At 43.4% G+C, this 12,649-nt stretch overlaps 2 protein-coding genes across 2 annotated transcripts in view; one reads left to right on the forward strand and one right to left on the reverse strand.

The window, feature by feature from the left end:
• The window catches only part of RALA (RAS like proto-oncogene A), a 278,211-nt gene extending 269,805 nt beyond the window's left edge, over positions 1–8,406 (reverse strand). Inside the window, exon 1 of the mRNA XM_078688206.1 lies at positions 8,033–8,406. The gene's annotated coding sequence lies outside the window, so the exon portion shown is untranslated. The remainder of the gene's footprint in view (positions 1–8,032) is intronic.
• Positions 8,407–8,482: 76 nt separating this feature from the next.
• The window catches only part of YAE1 (YAE1 maturation factor of ABCE1), a 177,254-nt gene continuing 173,087 nt past the window's right edge, over positions 8,483–12,649 (forward strand). Inside the window, exon 1 of the mRNA XM_078688205.1 lies at positions 8,483–8,626. The gene's annotated coding sequence lies outside the window, so the exon portion shown is untranslated. The remainder of the gene's footprint in view (positions 8,627–12,649) is intronic.

Genomic DNA, 12,649 nt, shown 5'->3' on the forward strand with positions numbered 1-12,649 from the left:
TCTGATGGATTAAAATCTTCCTTTGGATCAGTGATTTTAACAAAATCAGATGGAACATGCACATTAAGTCTTAGCATGAAGAATGTGCACTTCAAGTTGTTGGAGTCTGTGTAGACTGGAGAAGCCAGTAAGTTGTGGTTTTCTCCATTTCTTATTCCTCCACTTATTCTTTTTTCACTACAGTTCTCAATGAAAGCAGTGTCTGGCACAAATGTAGTTTTCTATGCTGTAGCTTCTGTCTGAACGAATTTGTGCTACAGTTGAACTGCAAGTGCTTCACTGGAGCAATAAAAGTTGGATAACACCTTAATGGTTTGATGCCAGACTATTGGTGTAAACTGCCAAAAGCATTTCTCTCAGAGACTGAGGCAAAGGCCTAATTAGTCCTGGGAGATTTGGCTTTGAAAGCTTGATCAACATCCGAATAATCAGATTGTTTTGTACACCATGCCTCAAAAGGAGCACACATTTGTGCTATACTTCATTGATTTTATTGCTTAAAAATTCATCATATTCATCTGGTTTCCAAACTAAGCAGTGGCTTTTATTCTGATAAGTGCCTGCATGTTTATGTAGCCATTAGATACTCCTTAACGGGTAGTGTAGGAGCCTAGAATTTGTGTGGCATCTCTATACCAAGAGCGCTGCAGATTGAGATTCTATTTACCAGCTCCCATACATTTTCTACTTTCAGGGTACACATCTACTACTATAAAGTGAGCCTGCCATACCCCTTAAGGCAACTTTGAAGCACTTGCGAACAGCTTTGTCATTGTGGTTTTTAGGACAAAATGTTGATCTTACTTGTGGCAGCCAGTGCGCCATTCCATTACTTTAAAATATACACCAACTGCCTCGCCTCCGCACTTCAGAATATTCCTGTGAAGGCATTTGCGGCAGTCGCGGCAACGCTCCCCCGTTATTATACTGTATCTTCTGTGAACACGGATGGTGAGACATTCCTAACTGGCCAAGTCAGTGAAATCTTACACTTCAATACCCCAGTGCACGAGGCCTACAGTCATTGTAAATGTTCAAGACCCGTAGCCAACAGAACTTATCCTTTACTGCATCACAATCCTTGCAAACTGCATTTATCTACTCATTGTACTCCAAAATACTGCTCTGCAAATATTTTCTGTACCAGTTGAAACGCTGTTAAATACATGTACTCTATCAATGTATCAGATTCGTAGCTGTATTTAAACAGACTAAAGGGATATTATCCAGCTCCGAGGACAGTTGTATTCCATTGCCTCATTTGTACATAAATACACACCCGTTTTTAAAGAGAGAGCGCAGGAGTGAGAGGACTGCTATTCTACCAGGGTTTCAAAATTCAACTTTGAGGACCTCACACAGTACATACTAGCAAAGACTAAGGAGACGCAGACAAAAAACGACCTAACATCAGATATCAATCGTTGTTCCTGTTTGGAATATTCATCCAGATTGATCAGACAAAGCACACGATAAAAAAATAAAATAAAAAAAACACTGCAGGAAAGTAGAGCTGCCTAACCCTTTTGCTGCTTGCGTCAGCCAACGGCCGTCGCGGGCTCTACCTCCGTAGTGCTGCGCACATCCGTTGGCCGCCGTGGCCCGCCCACTGCGCTAAACCGGGCATTGCGGCGGAATTGCAGCTGCGGTTAAGAATTCATGAAGGAGATTGTTATCCAATAAGATTGTGCTTTCCCTTGGTTGTAAATGTTCATTTTACCAATGTAAAATAGCACCTTACAGCCAACTTTGTTATGAAAAATCTCTTTTCCTGGCTCAACGTACGGCCCTGTCAGTTGTAAAACTAGTGTGATTCAAATAATACTGCAACAGCATTAAAGGACCCAAAGGAACATACAATGAACATGAAAATGGGAAAATTAACTATCAAGCATTTTCTCACTTAGTGCACACACAGAAAAGTGGGACGTAAGGTAACTAAAGTTAACTAAAAAATAGGATTTGCAGCAGTTGCTCCTAGATAACGAGTGTCTGCCATTTCCCAAAAAAAAGTATATTCCTTTCACTGCTAAATCATATTTGAAGATCTACTTTTATAGTACTTGCTATTGTGTTTTCAGAGTTGTGGAAGAATGGCTTAAATATGTTGAACGGGTAACACTTGAACTACTTTATGAAGATAAGAAAAATATTGGCACATCATAATCGTAAAAACAATTGAAAGCTAATTTAAGTTTTTTTAAATATACAAACCGCTACACCAAACCAGATTGAACACTGAAGACAGGATTCCCCAAGCGGCAAAACTTTCAAGCAAGAAACACGGGTAGTTTACAACCACAAGTCTAGAGCATTACATCTATTTCCCGCTGATAAGGAAATGGACATGGCTCAAAAAAAGTCCCATTAGCTAAGAATGGGCAATACGCCGGCCCTTTTTAGGTCTCGCCTAGGCAGCCCTTGCGCCGTCTCTTTCGAGACCTGCTTTATTCAGATATGGACTTGAAGCTCCACCCATCTTTTTAATTGGCTGCTGTCATTGTCCTTTGTAAATGTCGTCTTTTGATTTGTTAATAGGCTTAGTAGTCCCTCCTTAATACTTTCCTGTATTCTGTTGTTACCTCCCATGAGGACTTGCCCTTTTACATGCATCGCTCCTCAGTATGATTTATTTACAGTCTGTCAGCACTATTTTCTCATATGACTTTTGCCGGCCTGCTGCTGAAGGCAGGATAACTCTCCTGCAACTGCATGTGACAAAAAGGTATAATTCACAGGGCAACTGTGCACAGGCGCAACGCTTAGGTTGGGCTTCTCACACAAACAATATAAACAACGAGAGGAAGCGCAGCCGCACATGACAAAAATGTACAGTTCACGGGGCAATTGTGCATGGGTCCAACAAACATATTGGGCTTCTCGCACTGAAACAATATAAACAACCAAGAGGAGCCGCAACTGCACATGACAAAAGAGTACAGTTCACTGGAAAATTGTGCACAGTTCCAACATACATGTTGGGCTTCTCGCACTTAAACAATACAAACAACCGAGAGGAGCGTTTACATTCTGCCCACAGGTTGCTTTCTGTAAAGTAAAATATTCCGCTGCGTCGCCCTTTATCCTCTTCATGGACATGAATGACGGACTTCCAATTGCCAGAACGATGCTTTAGAACTTCAAGATGGTCGCTACAGTTCCATGTCTAGCGGTAGGTGTGGTACAAAGCCAGGCAGGACAATGAAAAGAGGAACACAAAAAGAAGCAGACGTAGTGCTAGCTACTCTTTGCAAAGTCTAATCATCCTAATATAAGAGGGGAACACATTTCCATATTATCATTTTCATTTCTGCTCCTTTGGTGCCTGCTGGTATTAGTTACATTTGCATTGTGGGAATTTCACGCTTCTCATAAACTGACGGAAGCATGAAAAAGATGCCCACTTCTCTGGCATTTCCAGTGTCTTCTTTGTGCCAAAATGTATTGTCTATGTTTATTATAAATAAGGGAACCCGTAAGGTAGGGAGGGCCCTGGGTGTCAACTAGTAACGAAAAACAATTGGTCCTTCAAACAATTTTAAGTCAAAGAACAATGAATATAGACCAGAATCAGTACTATAAGGAATTAAGATGGCCAGCCGTACATTTGGATTTAATAGTTTCAAAAGCGATTGTTTGCATTAAGTTGGAACAAAATTCAGTGGGACACAGTCCTGTATCCTTCAAGAACAAAACAGAAAGACAATCACAAATGAACACACTTTTTCAGGCAAAACAAAGAGAGCTTTTCGCCAATGTGAATAGTGGGGGCAAGGTTTTTAGGAAGTAAACAGTAATGCACGTGCTTTAACAAATGAGTTTAACGTGCATGCGGTTTAAAAAGTCGACGACGTTTCGTTCTATAACTAGGTACATAGATCATCATCAGGACAAGATGTAAATAATGTATTGTCTAATCACAATTGGGAATGCAGTAATCTGGTGCCATTTGTACACCCACTTGCTAAATAAAGTGCAGGATGGGGAAATTAGCAAAACCGCAAATACCCAGTGGTGCCTTACAACACTTAGGCATGCTTGGGTAGTGGATAACAGTGTAGCAATCACACGTTCTTGCTACCATGAAGCAGTTCTAAGTTGATACTGTGTGTTTCTCATAGTCTGATTAATTCAGACTTTACTTGTGCTTTCTGTGCCGATCAGTCCAGAAAACATGTCTCCCACATTAAGACAGGTTTTTTTCTGTGCTGTGTCGCCTTTCAGTGCATCTAAACACGAGTTCCGTTTTGTGGCAGACTCAAATGCTGGTAACAAAAACAATATCCCAACTGTTAATATTCAAGAGAGACAATTAAACATGTATGCAAAAAGCGTTACGCGAACAGAAACAAGGAGACTCATTTGTTTGAACTGTGCTCATGGCATCATATAATTGGGGAAAAAAGGGAGAAAAACAATTTGTATAGTTGTATCAGCACTACACTATAAATTAATAACAAAAACAACCCACTATTGTACTTGGTGCTAAAAATGTGCAAGTGACATCGAGGTGGCGACGCAAGTGACAATAGTGATCATGAAGAACGGCGCATGGTGAAGAAATGTTACATATATACAGTGAATTAACAAGACACAGTGTGGCTCTAGATAAATTGAAATGAAAAAGGTTTTTTGGTTTGCAGTGATGATTTGGGAGAGCCACACTTAGATATGCGCCTTTAATTGCGCTGAATAGTCGACGACGTTTTGATCAGTCTAAGTTGGGATCATCTTCAGGACTGGGTTGAGGTACATGGAATGGTGATGCTGATTCCACATTGAAAAAGTTGCAGGTAATTCAGAACTGTGCCGCCCGAACTTTGCTCCAGCTCCCCCGTAGGACCTCTGTGAAGGCAGGATTGAAAAAATTACACTGGCTTCCCGTGAAAGACAGGGTCAGCTTCAAATCTCTCTGTGTTGCCCATCAATCTTTTTGGGAAACTGGGCCACTAATTAGTCGCACCTTAATCACCCCCTATCTTCCCAATAGACAACTTCGATCTACTAATGCCTTACTGGCAGTAGTGCCAAAGGTTAAGAGATCCAGAGCAGGAGGTCGCTCTTTCTCCTTGAACGCGGCCAAGTTGTGGAACAGCCTACCTTATCATCTTAGGTCCAACTCAGACCTTACTTCTTTCAGGAAAAATTTAAAAACTTTCCTGTTTAACAAATAAGTTGCTTCTCCTGTACTTGGCCCTATGGGCAACACCTGTTAGTTTTCAGCGCTGGGACGCCTCCGGGCAGCTATTCTGCGCTTTATAAAAAAAAAAAAAAAAAAAAAAAAAAAAAGAATGAGAGAGCAGGAAGGGGGTAAAGAAGTCCGGTTGATGATGAATTCCGGTGATTGGTCGAGGCAATGGGTCCTATGGAACTGGGGGATATCCTCAAGAGATATGGTGTCAGGTGAGCGGAGACAGAGTACTCCGTTGGGGTTCCATGGACGGCGCCTGTAGATCGGAGCCTAAGTGATTTGTGGCGGCATCGATCGGCTGAGTGAAGCAGCAATGATCGGCTGGAATTCGCCGCTGCGAGTTCGAAACGTCGTCGACTATTCAGCGGCTGAGTGAAGCAGCAATGATCGGCTGGAATTCGCCGCTGCGAGTTTGAAACGTCGTTGACTATTCAGCGCAATAAAAGGCGCATATCTAAGTGTGGCTCTCCCAAATCATCACTGCAAACCAAAAAACTGTCGCATTTCAATTTATCTAGAGCCACACTGTGTCTTGTTAATTCACTGTATATATGTGGAGAAGTGTGGCTCAATGGTTAGAGCGGCAGACCCTGATGCAGAGGTCTAGCCCGGGATGAGGGTTCAATTCCCCGCCTCGGCGGGTCTTGGGCTCAAAATTTCACGGACCTGATAATTCTCGCCTCTGTGCCTATTCCAATCATGGAGTCCCACTCTGCAACTCTGGGCAATAGCTTGCTTATCTCGGCCCCACAACGCTAAGGATGTCTGGCCCCCACAACGCTAAGGATGTCTGGCCTCCACCTTGGGAGTGCCCAGGAGTGGACACCTCACAGGGAAAGCCAGGATGGGTTCCACAGCGGTATTCGTACAAGCGCCTTGAGACCCTTGCGGGTGAGTAGTGCACTATACAAGTATCAATTTACATTTTTTACATATGTAACATTTCTTCACCTTGCGCCGTTCTTGCTGATCACTATTGTCACTTGCATCGCCACCTCGATGTCACTTGCACATTTTTAGCACCAAGTACAATATTGGGTTGTTTTTGTTATTAATTTATAGTGTAGTGCTGATACAACTATAAACATTGTTTTTCTCCCTTTTTCCCCAATTATATGATGCCATGAGCACAGTTCAAACAAATGAGCCTCCTTGTTTGTGTTCGCGTAATGCTTTTCGCATACATGTTTAATTGTCTCTCTTGAATATTACCAGTTGGGATATTCTTTTTGTTACCTTGATTGCTCACCCTAATCCCAACGTGGTTTATGGGTCATACTCCTGTTATACTTCACAAGACTCAAATGCTGAGCAGCTCCCCCGGCAAGCATGGAGATAGATTTCTTGGCTGGTTGTGGAGGACGGAAGTGCTTCGCTCCAGGCGTGAACATGATGTGAACCCATGCTCTAAGTAGCAGAGAAGAAAGATGTGAGACGAAAACCTAAGCACACAGTAGGTGTTAAAGTATCTTCATTTTGTTGGTTCCTACTCATTTGAAAACACCCCAAGGTACATTCACGGTTTCAAGTTCTGAAAGTTAGTCTGTATCACTGAATAGATCCGAGTCGGTATTATGGTTTTAAGATTCCAATCTGTCAAATTTCACGAAGTATGTAAAGCCAGCGGCTCATTTACTTTCTAATTAAGCACCCTCGAATAGAGAATCACACAGGACTGCTGGTGAACATAAAGTAAACTGATTGTCCCATTTCTAAAATATATATGTGCAAGCCTTCTTTGTACAAGTACCAGCAAATGCTTGAATAGAGAAGCAATAAATGTATTATTTAATGTTGCATCGAGGATAACTCACTCCGGCATTAAATAGAGAGGCAAAACATTTGGCGCGATTCCGCCTTTCGATACAAGAGAACCGAGTTACATACAACACACAAACCTCACAGGTAAAGGGAGTTTCATCGGGGGGGGGGGGGGGGGGGGGGAAAGAGTCCATTGACAATGACAAATCATGCACGGAAAAAAACATCCTCCCTCTATAAACTCTTCACTTCTATAACGCTGCGATTAGTCTTTGTTCGGCATCTTTAAAAGGATATAAACAGCATCTGGAGAAGGACACTTGGGTATCGTGAGTTTAGATGGTTGCCCGTTTCGTACAAAAAAAACGTAAAGGAAGAAAGACAGGACAAAGCAGGAGCTGTTGGGAATAAAGAACGCGTCCGGTATTATACACTTAACGGAAAACTCTAAGTACCCAACCAACCCCTGTATGTTCCGCTTAAAAACTCTTACAAGTATTTAGCAACAGTTCAAATTGTGGCGATGCCTTACTCCTTGTTGCCAGAGACTCATAAGACTGACTGCTGATAGAAACGTGAAACCAATACAAAGGGAGAAGGGGCGCAAAGTACATATTAGCACTAATACAACATGCAAGAGTAGCCCAGGAATGAACCAATGCCAGACTTATAAATTGCTTACGCCCTCTCTGAGGGACAGCTCTGGAGAGCAGCATTGTTTTTTTAATACACAAACAGGCCAATATGAAAGAAAAGGAATACTGAAGATAATGACGCCCCTTCTCGCGAATGGAGAGATCGCCCAAATAAGCGTTATGAAATACACCAGCAAACAATACACACAAATACAAGGGGTGGGGTGCTAAGGCCCTGCTCCTGATGCCTCTTGAAGGAGAGTGCTTGACATTTCAAAGACACGGGTGTCGCATCCCCAAGTTTTACGCCTCCGCCATTAATAGTGCATAGAGTCCTGTGTGCGATGAGCACCGGCCCCGCCCCAGGGTTAACGATGCGGCTTGATAAGGATGTTAACTGTGGAGGCCTGTCTCCGTAAGGCGCGCAATGCTGCCTTCTCCTTACCTTTGCGGAGGCCGGCCCACCCACTGTGGGGCCGCTCTCCCCGGCTTCCTCTGACTCCGTGAGGAAGGTTGAGTACTAGCGCGGCCACAGACGTCCAGCCAACCTCAGGATCCTGCAGCCACCACCCCGCACAACACGAGGACACGCCCAGTCCCGGCATAGGGGCGGGGGGAAGGGCGGAGGGATACATGCAGCGCACAGCTTATGCGGAAGGATACAATTTTAAAATTGTTTACTGAATAATCGTGATACCGGTGTAACCAGCCACGTGTGGCTAGAAGAGAGCGTGATCCCTGCGAGTAATGCCTCTTGTAATAAATAACTGATAATCTGCGTTGACTGAGCTCACTGATCAGCGCCCAGCACAGAACTACATTTCCCCGGACGCGCGATTGTATCAAGCGTTGTCACTGTGTGGCGTGCTCTGGGATGTCATCACGTCGAGGCAGTGTGACGTTCCTGCGTGATGCTCTGGACAGCGGTGATCGTAGAGAGTCTAAACGTATCACTTGCTGCCCGTTCAGCTCTCAGGGGTTTTCTGGAGTCAGCTGCCCCTGTACTACGCGTCCAACATTTGCTGGAAGCGAGGGCGAGGTAGGACGCGGAGCAGTTCTTCTACAACATGCATGCGTTCATTGATTATATACACAGGTGTCCTGCTACATCCTCTCCAAATACTTTACCTTTTAAACATTTGAAGTGCTTTTTTAGGCCAGTGTAAGACAGTCGGTCACATTTCTTATTTTCTATATGATTTAATTGTAGTTGCAACTTTGGATAACGTGATTAGCTTGCCATAGTTTACGAATTCTTCTATAGAGCAGGATCTTAGTAATGGGCATGGAGACATTTCAACTGTAGTACCTTAATTTAGATGCGCCAAGTCCTAATACTCCTTTGTCCTGGAAGCCATTCCACTAATTGTCGTTGTTCTCCTGAATTGCTATGTTCCACGCTTGCTTCTTCCAAAATTCACTGTACTCCTTGCCGCCTAAAGAGCACCAACAAGGCGATCGCGCTTTTAAACCAGGAGGTGCTCTAAACAAGCATTGATAATGCAATAGGTCTCGCCTTTGAATACGTTAAAGCCATTTGCGTTGCTAATAATATTGTATAGCAAAGCAAATGGCTTTAACTTAATGAAAGGTGAGACCTAATGTTAGGTCAGTCAGTCATTGTCAGTCAGTCATTGTCAGTCAGTCATTGTCAGTCAGTCATTGTCAGTCAGTCATTGCCAGTCAGTCATTGCCAGTCAGTCATTGCCAGTCTGTCAGTCTGTCAGTGTCAGTCTGTCAAGTGTCAGTCTGTCGAGTGTCAATCAGTCAGAGTCAATCAGTCAGTGTCAGTCAGTCAGTGTCCGCTAGAGCAGCTCTGCTGACCTGGTTCTCTGGCTCTGAAGCAGCTCTGCTGACCTGGTTCTCTCCCTCTAAAGCAGCTCTGCTGACCTGGTTCTCTCCCTCTAAAGCAGCTCTGATGACCTGGTTCTCTGGCTCTAGAGCAGCTCTGCTGACCTGGTTCTCCCTCTCTAAAGCAGCTTTGCTGACCTGGTTCTCTGCCTCTAGAGCAGCTCTGCTGACCTGGTTCTCTGCCTCTAGAGCAGCACTCCTGACCTAGTTCTTAGGCTCTAGAGCAGCTCTGCTGACCTGGTTCTCTGCCTCTAGAGCAGCACTCCTGACCTAGTTCTTAGGCTCTAGAGCAGCTCTGTTGACCTGGTTCTCTGGCTCTACAACAGCCCTGCTGACCTGGTTCTCTGGCTCTACAACAGCCCTGTTGACCTGGTTCTCTGGCTCTAAAGCAGCTCTGCTGACCCGGTTCTATGGCTCTAGAGCAGCTCTGCCGACCAGGCTCTCTGCCTCTAGAGCAGCTCTCCTGACCTGGTTCTCTGGCTCTCCAACAGCCCTGCTGACCTGGTTCTCTGGCTCTACAGCAGCTTTGCTGACCTGGTTCTCTGGCTCTAGAGCAGCTCTGCTGACCTGGCTTTCTGGCTCTAGAGCAGCTCTGCCGACATAGCTCTCTGCCTCTAGAGCAGCTCTGCTGACCTGGTTCTTAGGCCCTAGAGCAGCTCTGTTGACCTGGTTCCCTGGCTCTGAAGCAGCTCTGCTGACCTAGTTCTCTGGCTCTAAAGGCTCTGAGCATTCAAACATACCTCTGTAGTCCAACCCCGCCTCAACAAAATATACTCGTCAGCTCATCATAATGCGCAAACGAATGCATGAATAAATTGCTTTAAAAAGCTAAGCACCAGAGATAAGGTGCGTTGATGATGCAACAGAATTCCATATTTTGCCAGGGTGGGGGGCTGAAGCAGGAGAGGCTGTCGACGGCCATTCCAAGCGTGTGGACGGCGCTGCAAATTAGAAAAAAAGTGCTTTGAGTCCTTTAAAGGAAAGAGTGTAAATCTGCCCGCAAACGATCCAATCAAAGTGGGCGTGCCTAAAAGGAGACAGGGTGGCAACAAATAATGATTGGCATGCCTTCAGTGCAATCATTGCACTGCTTTAGGCATAATTCATGACACCAAATGATGCGCACAAATGAAAGCTGAAGGCAGAGCTGGGACGAGGCGTCTGGAATCGTATCGATTCCAAGAAGTCTCGTATGACGAGAGCAGCACATGCGCTGCTGACGTCAAGCCGAGACCTAAAAATGTATGAAATAATACTTTTGTGTTAAGTCTTAAAACAAATGTAACAAGTAATGAGCCAGAGAGAACATAATTATGGTAAATGACTGCTATGCATTTGACAAGTAGGCTCATTGAAACCCTTGAAAGTAGTTGATGGAAATGTTTGTCTTGAGTACTTTTAGAATTAAACACAACCATGCTTGATTGGCATGGTTAAACATAGAGGTATAGACAACACTTGGCTGTTCAAAATACTGTAACTGAGATTAGATATGTTGCATTTCCAAAGAGTAAGGATTAGTACAAGGTTATTACATTGTCCATCACTTGTATTGCACCATGAAGCAGTGCTTTGGAACCCCACAGAATGTAAACTGCAGAGAGAATAGCAGAAGCTGGTTCCTGGCATCCATGTCAGCAAAAGTTGTTACAAGGGTCTTCTGAGACAGACCAGAGTCCATTCTAAAAATTCTGTGGAACTGGACATACAGTTTCTTTGTGTATTTTCATTGCCACCTGCCTGGAATAATTTGTTCTTACAGATGTGCCTCTAGGGTGACTCTCAGTAAACATGCCTGGTCCAGATTGTCCCAGGAAATTTCTACCAATGCCATGATTGAAATACTTCTTATTTATTTTCTCCACCTATTCTTTAGATTAAGTATTAAGGCTTTCAATAGCAGTATTGAGCATGCTTTAGACAAGACCATCCCAGTTTATTCTGGCCCCCAATGCTCCTGCCCTTCTACACCTTAATGTAATAGAATTTTTAGGACGCCAAATTATTTTTCTCCTTGTGAGAAAGTATTTTTACGAGCAAAACTTTGTTTATATAAACATCTCGAACAACCAACTCGTGTGAACTATTGTGCAGCTAGAATTGTCCATTATACAATACTACAAAAGCGTTTTTCAGGTCGTCCACTCACTCTTCACCAGATTGTATGACCTTATATTGAAACCACCTCAAGAGTTTTGCAATGATCTTTCAAATGTATTAATGAAAATTACTGTTATCTCTTCAATTGCCATGGTTGAACCAGATCTTGACTTGTTATTTGAGTTGGGAACCACTTCCAATTTCACTGAGTTTGAACTTTTATCTACCAAATTTGAGTAATGTTTTTCTTCCATTTTCTCTGGATCTTGGTTGGATCCATGTCCCCCATGTATTCTAATATTGTGTGTTCTGATGGTGTCTGAGTCATTTCAGATGATCTATAATAAATCCATTATCAACTACCTCTGTTCCATTCTTCTGGAAAAAACACTTTGTGTTCCAGCTTCTTTGAAAATCATCAACAGACCCTGCAATCATGAGCAATTCTAAACCTATATCTGTATTTTTTACTAAAATGTCTTTGAAAGGGCTGTTAACAAGCATTTGTCTTTTTTTTTAAGACAGTAACATTTTGGACCCAGCTCAGTCTGGTTTTAGGCCCTATCATGGCACTGAGATGGCTCTGATCTGAGTGATTGATGATTTGCAGATATTGGTGTCTCAAGGGATCTGCATTTTGTTCATTTGGACCTTTTCACAACTTTTGATAGTTTCTTACTCTTGATTGATTAGTTGTTATGTTATGTTATGTTATTTTTATTTGTACCGCGCACAGCTGCCCCAGCAAAGGGGCGTCCTGGCGTGTTTATCAGAGGAAAGCATCCAAGGGAATGATGTTGGTTGGATAACATCCTATTTGTTCTATTGTGCCAAATCGGTTTGTCCTACCCCTTTGCTTGCGATTTTCAAAGTTCTGTCTCACAGGGTCCCACAGGACTCCACCTTGAGCCCTATTCTTTAATGTGTATGTTCGTCCTGTAGGAGAAATTATTTGGTCAGCTGGACTTACTTTTATGAGCTGTGCTGACAGCATTCCGATTTTTGTTTCATTTGATGACTGTTCTCAGAACATGAGCACAGGGTTTCATGACTGAAGGTTAAAAGTGGCTGATTAGACAATGAAGAACACTGGTATAAATGGAATTCCTGG

The sequence above is a fragment of the Lissotriton helveticus genome, chromosome 4_1, assembly GCF_964261635.1.
Source record: "Lissotriton helveticus chromosome 4_1, aLisHel1.1, whole genome shotgun sequence".
NCBI lineage: Eukaryota > Metazoa > Chordata > Amphibia > Caudata > Salamandridae > Lissotriton > Lissotriton helveticus.